This window comes from Miscanthus floridulus, chromosome 16, assembly GCF_019320115.1.
Source record: "Miscanthus floridulus cultivar M001 chromosome 16, ASM1932011v1, whole genome shotgun sequence".
Lineage (NCBI taxonomy): Eukaryota > Viridiplantae > Streptophyta > Magnoliopsida > Poales > Poaceae > Miscanthus > Miscanthus floridulus.
The window spans coordinates 60,166,599-60,180,137 of NC_089595.1; the positions used below are offsets into that span (position 1 = coordinate 60,166,599).

Genomic DNA, 13,539 nt, shown 5'->3' on the forward strand with positions numbered 1-13,539 from the left:
ACCCCTAGACCTTTGTTTGGTGATGGAATTTAGCATATATGCAGGTTATATTGATGGTTTATTATTGACATTAACAACCGTCAACAAGTTCCCCCACATTTACCCTTTGGTAGTCCCTGAGAAAAGCTAAACTCAGCAATGGATCAGAAGTTGCTACAATGCTTTCACGCCTCAAAAGTACACAGGTGTTCAATCAAGAACTCTCCTCTGGATTAGAATAAACTGATCTGATTTTCAAACTTACCCATATTACCTTCAACCATGGGGCTTCTTAGCCTTCACTTGGGTCTTGAGCAATTGAAAGATAGAATGATCAAGTCAAGCACTATGTCTCAAGTTCTTTGTTCCACCATTGTTCCAGAGTTTTTATAAGTTTTAAAATAAAACTTAGAGATTCTATTGTATGACACTCTCAAGTCTCTCAATATATGTGGTATTTGTGGATCCTCATCGAGGTAATAAAGATATTATGCCTTTTTCTCTTCCTACCACTAAGGCTTATGTGGAGTTCATAGGTAGGAAGAAAGCTAGAGCATACTTGCAATGCATATACTATAAAGTCAAACAATGGATCCAAAGAGAGTTGAGTCATACAATCAAATCAAGATGTGCATGTGTGTGGATATATGGTATATATATATATATATGGTGGCTAACCTATTTCTACTTTGCTCCTTGAAAACTTATCTCTCTTTTGAAACATGGAAATGTTTGCTAGAGAGCAGGGGCTATCTCCTTTTTTTTTCAGGCGAGCATCTAAGTACCCATTGTTTTAAATATCTCGGACACTTTTGTGTCCATTTTTTCTCATATATTTTTTTCTTTTCTTCTCTTTCTTATTTTTTCTGAATAACCTTTGCATAGGCCATGCCTATTTTCTGTAATTAAACTTTTGAGAGATAGTAATGGAGCATTTATTTAGTCAATGGAAAACCTAACATGCATGTTTTTGTTCACTACCAGTGTAAGAGAAACATTTTTGGGTGGATCTAAATGGAAAGCATTTTTTTGTGCCTACCCCCAGTGTAGGAGTAGTGCATATTTGGGTGGTGTGTACGTGATCTTGATTTTAAAAGCATGACAAATCTCTCATAAGGATCACAAAGCTCAACAAAACTCAATGCACATATATGTGAAAGTTTCCTAGCCTAAATAACATGTATGGCTCTGGTGGGAATTCAAGCCTTCCCACACAGGAACTCATCATGTAATATTTTTGTGCTTTTTAAAAGATAAATCTCTAGAACTTTAGTGTTACTTGGAACAAGATAAACAGCAGCTCAAACTTTCTCAAATCATATCCGTCAATTACCTAGACTTAGATCAAGCATATGCCACCACGAGTTTCAAGGTCAGAGTAAATCCTTATATCAAATAAGTTTTATCCAAACCTTGGGAGAATTCAAGGCTGAAAACTAGGTACTTAAAAGGAATTACACTAGAGCAACTATTCATCATTTCCATTGAACAAATTATTCTGAGTCCTCTTTATTTTATTCAGCTCTTAAAAACAAATTAAAGCAAACTAGACACATCTTTTTATTTTGTTTCCATCTTTAGATCACACATTATTACTATAAATGACGAATGCAAAGATAAGTTTTCATTATGTTTTTATTCACCTTTTTTAGCTATTAAAAAGAGACTAAAAACTAAAATATAGGGAAAGAATACTTACCTAGATACACGGGAGTACTTCTCCCCCAAACTAGCTCTTTTGGTGAGGGTTCGGTGTCTTAAGTCCTTTGAACCGGACTTCTCCTTATGAAGTTCATTGATCTAGTACCTCGGTTGGCTCTTAAGTTGAGGATTCTTGTGATGTCACCTCTAATGGTAATGTCACCTTTTTCCACCAAACCCATCTTGATTTTGAGTTTGGATTTTGGTTTGACAGGTTCATCTTTCTTGACTCGTTCCTCCTTGTTTTGTGTTTCAAAGTCAACCATCAGTAGTAGAAACTGGTGACATCTTGTGTGCATCATTATTACCGGTTCAGAACTTTCACTTGTAGAACTTGGTGAATCAACTCCCTCACACTTGCTCAAAGTGTGTTCTGCTCATGAAGACAATGTAGAGATCAAGTGCATGGGCTCTGTTGGTGGAAAACACCAACAGAACCAAAACTTTATTTATTCTTCTCTTCCTTATGCACATTGGATCAAGATAAGTGTTGATGTTATGTGCTTTGTTCATTCTTATAACATGGGTCATAAAATGAGAATGACTATGATAGTTGAATACATTTGCCAAAAAGAGTGGAGTTGCTTAACCTAAGGGAGGATTGTCCATCTTTACATAATGTATCAAACTTTACACGATTATGACTATCATCTTTGAAAGATAAGATATGCAAAATTTTAGCTCATTTGGTTAAGACTATGAGATCAAGGAAGTGGTGCTATGAACAAGCTTAAGAAATAAGACATGTTGAGTTAATCTGGTTGAACCAAGCAAAGTTGTAACTCAATCATGTTTGCTTCTTCATTTATGTGAATACCAAGATCAAAGGAAAGCTTTTTTAAATAATGACCACTTACCTTAAGATGTTACCTTCATCATTGGAGCATGATGACACCCTATGATGAAAGGTAGATGACTTGTTGTAATCTTTTCTTCCTGTTTGAAGCTTTCCTTGCTTGAGCTATTCATGAGCATCTTGACTCCTCTATCGCACTTCTTCTTTCTCATCCTTTTATCATGCCATCCTTTTCTCCTTTCTTTTGTAGATCAAGACACTTTGTTTGCTCCTCTCATTCTTGCAAAAGATTAGTGGACATACCTAAAGGAGCATACAAAAATGATTCGAAGCAAGGGTAGTGTTATCGTAGAGCTGAAGGTCGTCCTCTAAAGAAGTTGGTTTTAACATTTTAATTAGCATAGAACATTTATCTCATGCTTTAATAATGTGCCTCATTTGTTACAAAAATTTCTTCTCGCAAGGATTGATTTTACTTTACATCTTAAGTTTGATTTTCAAGTATGAAACTTGTAAACATATTCAAACTTATAGAAACAAAGCAATATTAAGCGGAGGGATTACAAACCAGCGTGCCAGAGCAACAGGAGCCAGGGAGGAACAAGAGTAGGGTTGTATCAACTGTAGAAAAGTCAGCCTTCCTCCCAACACCTGGACTTTTATGTGACTCGACACTATCGGCTAGGACTCCTGGTTTTTAGGTCCATTGAGCAGGACCTCTCCCTTGCATCTTGATTTTCTTTGCAGCATCTGATCTAGGAGATGAAGAAGCGGACAGTAGCATGTTCTCCTGTCAACCTTTCTTGATTTTTGTTGCTTCTCGGTTGATGAATTGGTGTTCATTGGAGATGTAGACTCGAGTTCCTCCTTGATTGCTGTTGATGGTAGTTAACAACCATTATAAACCATCAATATAGCATACATAAGGGAATAAATATAATCACCAACAAAGGTCTAGGGGTTTAAACTAACAAATTCCACAAGTTTTGGTGAATCTGTATTTTCTACATGGTTTAACCAGATAACCATCAAGGTGGACCAAGATGTTAGATTTATTGCGCTTATCTACAGCGAAATGGACACTAGAAGGTTCCAGAAAGACTCGAAAGGACTCCACACCAAAGCAGAGGGCAAGAAGCTGCCAGGTGGGGCCAGGCCCACCTGTAGGTCGGCCGGCCCCTAGGGCCCACCTATTAGCCCCTGGCTGTGATGTCGGTTCTCCACCGCCTCCTAAGCTGCATCTACGCCATCCTTTAAGTTGGTTTGATCCAAACGCTCACATTGGACGCTCTAGCCTATATATACCAGCCCCTACCCCCCTGAGATATATTGCATAAGTCATTTGAGAAGATGGAAACCCTAACCATCCTCAGAGCTCCACCATATTCTAGGGCATAACTAGTTAGGCTAGGTCTAGAGGGAGACAAGTAGTCTTCGCTTGGATTCCCCATCGTGTCAAGAGCATGGTTTGGTATAATCTTTGTACCCCCTCTCTTTTGTACCTCTATTATTTTTATATGCTAGTTACAATTGTTATGACAATATTAGTATTCATCTTATTCATGTTCTTCGTTATAATGTTTAATGTCTACTTTGATTATATACTTAGTATAGCTAGTTTATCATCATGCTTATGCCTAAGTTCATATAGCGCTCACCCTAAAATACACGGGGTGGGTGGTCAACATTGTGTAAGCATGGTGCTTATACGTTGTTTACCTCTGGATGCACCCTATATTCTAGGTCATGTGGTAGATCACGGATGTGCCACTCTCGTTGAGTCCTTTGTAGTCCACTCCCCGAATATAGGTGCAAGTAGGGTCCAGTTACAAATGAAGAACAACCTCTATTCTTAATCTTCCTTAGTAATATCCCTTATGTGTAGATATAAAGATAACCTTAGCCATGACTACTAGGTTTAATTGCACTAATCAATTTATGCTTTGACTTGTAATTAAGAATGACTTAGGAATTCCTCTAATATTCTACCTGGCCATGCTAATGCCATAGAAAGGAGTACTCTAAGTGATTTATCATTATTGATGATCAATACATATCATATATATATATCTTATCCTATGACTTACCCCTATTATGAGTAGAATATTGGTTATGGTTTACTTCTCCATCAATAGTATAAGTTATCAATACATGTCCATGCTAGACCTTCCCTATGGTAAAAATATAAATAACGATACCTAGAATACTCCCAGGTGAAGTGCTACAATGGTATAATTATGTGTACACTTGTAGATCCTTTTCATTCATATATTCTTCCTAGTCACATAAATTAATAAAGAACTACTTAGTATTATTCTAGTAGTAATGCTATGTAGTACTAACAAGCATCTCTAGCATCATCACTAGGGATGACAACCTTGTAAAGTAATGTTAGGACATATAGGTTTATAATAGGTGGCTACTAAACAAGTGACAAGTTAATAAATACCAACAAACATTTCTAGTGCCGTTGTCGGGGTAGGTAGCTCGGCAAAGGAAGTATTGATAAACTTATACTTACTGATGTGATCGACGAAAACCATTGACCTCTGCACAAATAGGCTTACCCATGTTTTGTCTACTTGTGTATGTTATCTATGGTAATGTATGACTGGTTTTGACCTTCCAACAAACTACGTTGAAGATCTAAAAGCATTAATCAGGAGGACTAGAGCTAAACTCAAGAAAGTACTAGCTTTAAAGTCAGAAGACAACCATATAAGGCGAAGCTTAATACCTGAATTTGAAGCTATGGCTAACAGGATTCTCTGTGAACTGTCTGCTCCAACTACGGCCAACATCCATACTAGACCAATAGTCAACGAGCTTAAGCCAGCCCTCATCAACATGGTGCAAGCAAGCTAGTTTTGTAGAATGGCACATGAAGATGTGAGTGCACATCTCCAACACTTCCTAGAGATCCATAGCATTTTCACCATCAAAGGAGTAACCCAAGATGCCATATTACTTCACCCCTTCCCATTCTCACTCTTAGTGAAGGCAAAGCAATGGTTCTACGCCAACAAAGATAGAATACTACATGTGATAACTGGTCCACTGCCTTCCTAGCAAAGTTCTTTCCCATAGGCAAGACTAATGCTCTGCATGGGAGAATTTCAAGCTTTCAGCAACCACGTGATGAATCTGTCCCTGAGGCATGGGAACACTTTCAAGATTACATTGCGGAATGTCCTCATCATGGGATGGAGAATTGGCTACTCATGCAGACTTTCTACCATGGGTTGACCAATAGTACCCATGAGACTATGGATGCTGCTACTGGAGGTGCATTCCTATCACTCACCATACCAGCTATAATAGCTCTTGTGGATAAGGTGGCCTCCAAACAAGGTTGGAATGAAGAACATCTTTAGACCCACAAGAGAGGTGGAGGTATGCATCAACTCATGGAGGTAGACATGCTGTCTACCAAGATGGATCTACTGATGAAGAAGCTTGAAGATCGAGCCAATGAGAAGCAAGAAGTCATGCACATTCATGATTCTCGCATGACATGTGAAGAGTGTGGAAATATTGGACATTTAGGGAACAACTGTCCTGAAACCCAAGAGAATGTGAACTTTGTCAATAATAGCAACTACTTTAGTCCTCAACAGAATCAAGGATGGAACCAGCAACAGAGACCGAACTACCAAGGTAACTATTAAGGTAATAATTTTAATAATTTCAATCAACCACCCTTGAGAGAATTAATTGTTGGCCAATCCAAACTTATGGAGGGATTATCAAGAAAGGTAGCTACCAATGATAAAATTCTAGAGAACATAAATAATAGAATGGATAGCTTTGCTTCTGCCAGTAAGAACCAACATAGCTTTAATAAAATGGTAGAATCACAAATAGCTCAGCTGGCAGCTTTTGTTCCTCCATCCGACAAAGGTAAGATTATGGGGCAACCAGAAGATCTAGAAACTATAAATCTTGTAGATATTCACAATGCATCATATTATTATATACAACCATCGATGGGAAGGTGGATAGATTATACCTTGTCGGAAAAGAAGAGCGATCCAGGGAGACCTGTCATCCCCATCGCTATCGGACCGCACATTTTCCATTAAGCTATCTATGACTCCGGAGCAAGTGTCAACATCATGCCTAAGGTAATTTATTATCAAATTAATGGAGATACTTTGTTGTACACTAACATGCGTTTGCAGCTTGCAGATCAGTCACTCTATTACCCCAAGGGAGTTCTTGAAGATGCCATTGTTTGAGTGGGACAATCATATGTTCCCATAGACTTTGTGGTTCTAGAAATAGGTGGAGTTGTAAGGGCACCTATTATTTTGGGCTGACCATTCCTAAGCACTGCAAAAGCGATGCACGGATAGTACCAAGATCTGCTTCACAATCAATGATAGGAAGGAGAAGTTTTCTTTCAAGAACCGCATCCTGCAATCTCTTGGACATCCGCAGACGTCATACCTGCCTAAAGAGACAATAGTGACCAAGAAGAAATAGAAGGCGGAAGAACAAGGCTAGGCAGCCTATTAGTTAACATGATCAACACACTTTGATCAGAGTACGACCAGCTCCTCGCTTCACCATTCCTTGCTAAGAAGGATGACCCAGGTGTACCCACGATCGAGTGTACCATTGGACAAAGATTTTTTCACAAGACCTTCTATGACATTGGGTTGGGTGTTAATATAATGTCCAAGGTAACATATGAATACTTATTCGGTGATGAACCTTTGTTCCCTACATATATGCAATTATAGATGGTAGATCAGTCAATCCAATTTTTGGAAGGAATAGCAAAAGATGTCATGGTAAGAATACACGATCAGTTTGCCTCTGCTGACTTCATGGTTCTAAACATGGGTGAAGAAGAAGATGATACACCTATTATATTGGAAAGACCATTCCTCAACACAACCAATGCAATCATCTACATCGGATCTGGACAAGTCCACTTCTAATTCTTTGAAGAAAAGTTACGCTGTTATTTCAATAGTTATACCACTTATTAACATCCCAAGCAGACCCACTCTAGGAGGAGACGTCGATCATCCCAATGCCACAAAAAAACCTCCAAAGAATGAATGGAAAGAAGATGAAGAACCTAAAGAAGTTGTCAAAGATGAACCTACTCTACCTAAGTCAAGCCCATAGACCAAGCAGGTATGGAAAGAGAAGGTGGCATCCCCATCAGAGACATCATCACAAGATGTGCAGCCATCTGGGTCACCATCGTTGAGATCAGATGATGCACCCAAAGAGTGAAGAACTTTTCTCTAGCCAATTCCTGTTCGGAGGACTTAAAAATCCAAACACTGACCATGAGGTAACATCGGTAGTTATCCATATTTTCTTTTTTAGAAGTTGATAATTCACCATCATGTATCTACTAACTAGTATACTAACTAAACTAAAGTAGGGGTAAGTGTTGTTTATGATAAGAGTTATGAATAATGACTCACACTTAAGAGAATTACATAATAAGTGAATAGTCTAGCTAAGTTGAGAGGACAACAGTTGACATTCAAGGTTCCTAAATACTTCTCTATTGCTTTGGTTCTGTAGGGTATAATTAATCATGGGTAAATATAGCGATCATACACAATAACACTTTGGAGCAACAATACCTTTCTAACTCTCGAGGGGGATGAGAAAGCATAGGTGGGGGAAGGCTGCCAAAAGCTCTATGAACATCAATCCTAACATGGTGGATTACAATAGCCTAACAGAGCTGTCACCCTTGGGGCTACCACAACTAACCATAGGATTGAGTACAATCTTAGGTAACCTATAGTCTAGACACCATGTCTATACTATGGATTACTACTCTAGTCACATATGATAACAAAAGCACTCGATGCGAGAGGAGATCCCATGCTAAGGTATGATAACTAACTAACCATACACATGAAAGGCATAAAAATAGATAGAGAAGATAAATATATTAAAGCATAAGTCTTGCAAAGGTGAGATACAAAGATATACCTGACCTCCGAAGATTTCTCCAGAACCTTAGCATGGCTCAACTCTCTCGAACTCTCAACTAGAACTATTCTACGTCTACGTCATGAGAGCTAGCTCTGATCCTGACGAGGAGGATATGAATTAGGGTTTCAGGGATGCCTCTAGGGAGGGGGTAGGGGCTGTTATATATAGGCAGAGGTGGAGTAGTGGGCAAGGAATCAAGGTGGAGTAGGGGCAAGGAATCATGGTGGAGTATGGGGCAAGGAATCGCCACATCATCGATCCACGTCAACTCCCTCGATCATCGTTGGATGAACCGACTTAAAACTACCTTAAAATCAATGGTCTAGATCTTAGGAAGGCGTACTAGGCGGCAGAGGGTGAGGGGCCTCTGTAATGGGCTGGCTAGCCTGCTACTATGGCAGGTGGGTCTCCCCTTTGGATGGTGGGTCCCTAGCTCCATCTTGAGTCGACTTTTGCAGGTTTCACGAGTTGAATCACTTGTTGATGTCGGTTTGCCTATTTGGAGTGTATGACAGTGGTCTCATGGAATTCAATTGTTAAAACCCTTAGACCTATGTTTGGTGATGGAATTTAGCATATATGCATGCTATATTGATGGTTTATGATTGACACTAACAACCGTCAAGAACCGTGACATGAGAACAAGACCATGATGACAACCACACCCAAACGTGCGCTACACCAAGACAAGACGACCTTCCTTGCCAGCCAAGTTAGCTAGTTTCCCTCACTTAGGCTCATGACTACACGGTTGGGAGAACCATCTTCTTTGTATGTGCCCTAGCCTTAGACTCTATATAAGTGCAGCTGGGGCACCCATCCAAGGGGATGGACTCTTGAGACTTCATTCGGGCAGTCCCTCTCCACTCTCCTACCTCTTTCACTCTTCTTGCAACCCCCCATTTTAAGAACTTTAGAGCATTCAACCGAGGAACACACACTCAATCTTCTCTGAGACTAGATGTAGGGCTCTGACCTAATCTAGAATAATTCCTTGTGTCTTTTGGATGCTACCATCGTCTTACTGGAGCAGTGTAACTTTCATACAAATTCACTAGTCGGTCGACAAAACAATGATAGTTGGCATGCTAGGTAGGGGATAGTCATGCACTCTCATTGTTGAGAAGGAAGCAATGACTCCCTGCACCTATGTCGGACTTGCTATTCGCATGGCCCCCGGTGACTGAACCTACTTTGGAAGCCTTGAGTTCACCGACTTCAATGGGAGAGCACCTGTTCCTAGTCTTCTCCTCGGCCAAGCCCTATGCTTTGAGGATTTAGACCTCATAGCCAACTACCTAGATTAGCTATGCCTTCATGAAGGGGATGTGGCTCTACCGCACATCCTGACCTCCAATCACGGACTAACTCACGTCGGTCCTATGATCGTCGATTCCGATGCGCTAGCATGCAGGACCGATGCCTATCTCAGGACAAACCTCGAGCTAGAGCTAAGCCAACATGTCTTCTCTATGCTAGCCAACACCTTCGCTAGTTCTCTAGGAGTGGGCCCATGCCACTAGAGGCTGAATTCTATGATCCCTGCATGATGCTATATTCCAAAGTGAGGGACACAGCCACACTCTTCGAGTAGGAGCTAGCCAAGCGCAATTGCCAATCGACAATGTCAAACCTCTCTAGGTTTGTGTGGATGATGGAATGGAACCCAAAGTCCATCTATGACCTCCTACCATTGACCCCTAGGGACGTGGAATCCAAATCTGATTCCAAGGGGAGCTGCCACCCGGTGTGAGAGTGCAGCATGCTTCACCTCTCAGATAGTTGTGTAGTAGTAGTAGAGGGCGCAGAGGATGATGCCTCTCTGATTCCACACACCCCCGGGGAGTAGGTGGAGTACGACCAAGAGCGCTTGGAATGAGCCAAGGCTCGAGAAGCCAAGTAGGACAATGAACATCATGCCGATGGATGTCCTAGCCCACCGTACCTTAACACCAAGGGCACATAGGCATGGGCACGCCACGTCTATGATCAAATCTAGCAAGGCAGGAGGGAGATAGCCGTCTTCCCCTAAGCTAGCCAAAACATCACCGTGGCCACCATGATCATACAAATAGCTCCTGAGCCTTCGCCCGATGAGGGAAAGTGTGTTAATAAGGAGCTATAGGACTTGCTGGAAGCTATGGCGATACAACAAGATCAAAGCTCAAAAGAGAGGTGCCACCCTGAGACTAGTATCATACACATCTCCTCTACATGCGGTGCCCCCAAGGGGCATTGTGCACCAACCATGTTCTAGCTTGAAGATGACGGAGCGTTGCACAGGTGAGAACCTACCCTAGCGCGTAGCCGCTTTGCCAGAAACCACAATGCCTATCCAGCTCAATGCGCTAGATGCCCTGAGCTAGACTTGGTGGATAGGGGTCCATTGTACTATGGCAATAGTGACCCAAACAACCACGGTCGATACCCCAAGATTCGAGATGCACGGCGCAGTCCAAGCCCAGATGCTTGTGGCTCACATGCATTCATGAAGAAGATCCAAAAGATGGTCTTCTTGGTGTGGTTCCATGCACCGCCAGACATAGCCAAATACTCTGGGGACACCAACCCCGCTATGTGGCTGGAAGACTTTCTACCTCGCCTATTGAGCAGGTGGGGTGAACGATGATCTCTTCATCATCCAATACTTGCCGCTCTACCTCATGGAAAGTGCCCGAGCATGGCTCGAGCACCTCCCCATGGACAGCATCTACTCATGGGTGGACTTCAAGCGTGTCTTCATAGGGAACTTCCAAGGCACATACGTGTGCCCTTGCAATTCTTGGGATCTCAAAGACGGTAAATAGAAAGCAATAGAAACTCTGCGAGAGTACATCCGCCACTTTTCCAAGCAGTGCAATGAGCTTCCGAACATCGTAGATGCGGATGTGATCAGAGCTTTCATCTATGGCATGACCTATGAAGCACTCGACCATGAGCCTAGACACAGTAAACCGCGGACGACACGGGAGCTGCTCAACCTCGCCATGAGCCACGCCTCTAGCGATGAGGTTGTCCAGGCAATCTTCTGCAAGTACAAGGGCAAGGCCTCGACAAAGCCCATAGATGAAGCTAGGGACCGCACCCGGTAGGGGAAAGGCAAGAAGGACAGCTAGAGGCACCATGATAGTGAATTCATCAAGACAGTCGACAGAATCCACAAGCAGAAGGCTAGCAAGCTCAACCATGTCAGCTTTGACAAAATAATCAAGATGTTGTGACACAACCATGGTTACCTAGTCAAACACACCCTTGAAGACTATGACCTCATCAAGTGATACTTGAAGGATGACTACAAAACCGATGGCCTAGATGCGCCATCCGAATTCACTAAGGGTAAAAGGGATTCATATCCTGACCCAAAAGGGTGCCTCATGATCTTTGGCGGACTAGTGGCATAAAATTCCAAACACTACCAAAAGCTCATGGCCAGGGAGGTCAACACTACCGCCCTAGGCAAGGCTGCCCCGGCCTTCCTGAAATGGTTGGAGATTGCGATCACTTTCTACATAAAGGATCATCCCGACCACATTCTGTAGCCATGGCACTTCCCCTCATCATCGATACAATCATTGGAAAGACCCACTTGACTTGTGTCCTCATGGATGGCAGGAGTGGCCTCAACCTCCTCTATGCCAAGACTTATGATGCCATGGGTCTATCGTGAGTGGTGATATGACTGTCCGATGCTCTGTTTCATGGAGTCATACCAAGGCTCAAGGTCATTCCCCTCAGGCAGGTCGACCTACCTATCACGTTCGGAGGATGGGCAAACTTTCGCACAAAAATGCTCACCTTCGGGATAGCAGACTTCCCTGGTGCCTACCATGCCATTCTAGGTTAGCCTTGCTATGCCAAGTTCTTGGTTGTCCCCAACTACACTTACCTCAAGCTCAAGATGTCCGGCCCTCATGGGATCATCACCATAGGTGGAGACCTTCGACAGGCTCACCTCTACGAATGGGAGAATTATGATGCTACGATGGCAACATGTCAACTCCCAGAACCTCAACCCGTCTAGGTGCGACAACAACTAAGGTTGCGTTTGAGGCGAGGACCAAGGAGCAACCTTCAGGAGTTAGGACCAAATGCGACTTCTCTACATGGCAGAGAAGCACGCAGAGATCATGACCAAAAAAGCCTCAAACATGGCATGTAGGTAGACTAATGGCGACCGGACTAGGGGACAACGTGATCAACCAGCTCCATGGAGCTCGCAACACAACGTGCCTCCTGATCCACTAAGACACACACTCGAGGGCTTGCCATGCCTGTAACACCCGTGACAACGACGCGAGCTTCTGGCGCCCACGCTAGCAAAGTCTCAAGGCTCCCTCGACGAGGGCGTGTACATATGTGTTTATGTAGATTGCTTTCTACATCCAAAATTTCATGGTGTGATGATTGACATGCATTGAAAAGCACATGTCGAGCATAACGCTCTATCAACATGCTCGTGGGTTGGCCCCTAGGCAAGGTCATGCAATGACAGCATATCGAACGACCAAATCATCAACGATCGTGGTGGATCGACAACAAAAGTGAAAACAAAAATCAAAACAGGCGACCTAAAATATTTCTTCATTCATTTAGAGGACCCTAGGTACAACCTAAGGCCCCTAGCCACCACCGTAGAGGATGTCCTCCAAGTTCATGGCAGCCACGACTATAGCCATGGTGGTGGCGAAGTCGCTAACCAGCTCTGCCCATTCCTCCTACTCAGCATGGTGTAAGAAATCGGGCTCTACCCAGTAGAGATCCTAGCTGGTGCACAGATGTGCAGCGGTGAGGACGATGCCGACTCCCTACTAGATTCCTGCCACCATAGCCCGCTCATGGTCCTCCATCAGGAGAACCACCTGGAGGTGGCTTCCTCCATCTCCTAGCAGGAAGCCGCTAGCTACTCCTTGAGTGCTAGAAACAAAGTGACACGAAGATCAAAAGCCATAGATAACCAGCAAGACAGCAAGACAGAGGAAAACATTACCCATGATGTAGGCCTAGGCATCGGTGGTCTCCACCTATGTGGTAGCAGTTTCCCTCTCTGACATGGAGAGGGCCACCCTAACGGTGTGGAGACAACGTTCTAG

At 42.7% G+C, this 13,539-nt stretch overlaps 1 non-coding gene across 1 annotated transcript; it reads right to left on the minus strand.

Moving 5' to 3' along the window:
• Positions 1 to 5,572: 5,572 nt before the first annotated feature.
• Positions 5,573 to 5,681, minus strand: LOC136514562 (small nucleolar RNA R71). Its single transcript, XR_010773717.1, has one exon. It is a non-coding gene; the product is annotated as a small nucleolar RNA R71 (small nucleolar RNA).
• Positions 5,682 to 13,539: the final 7,858 nt, after the last annotated feature.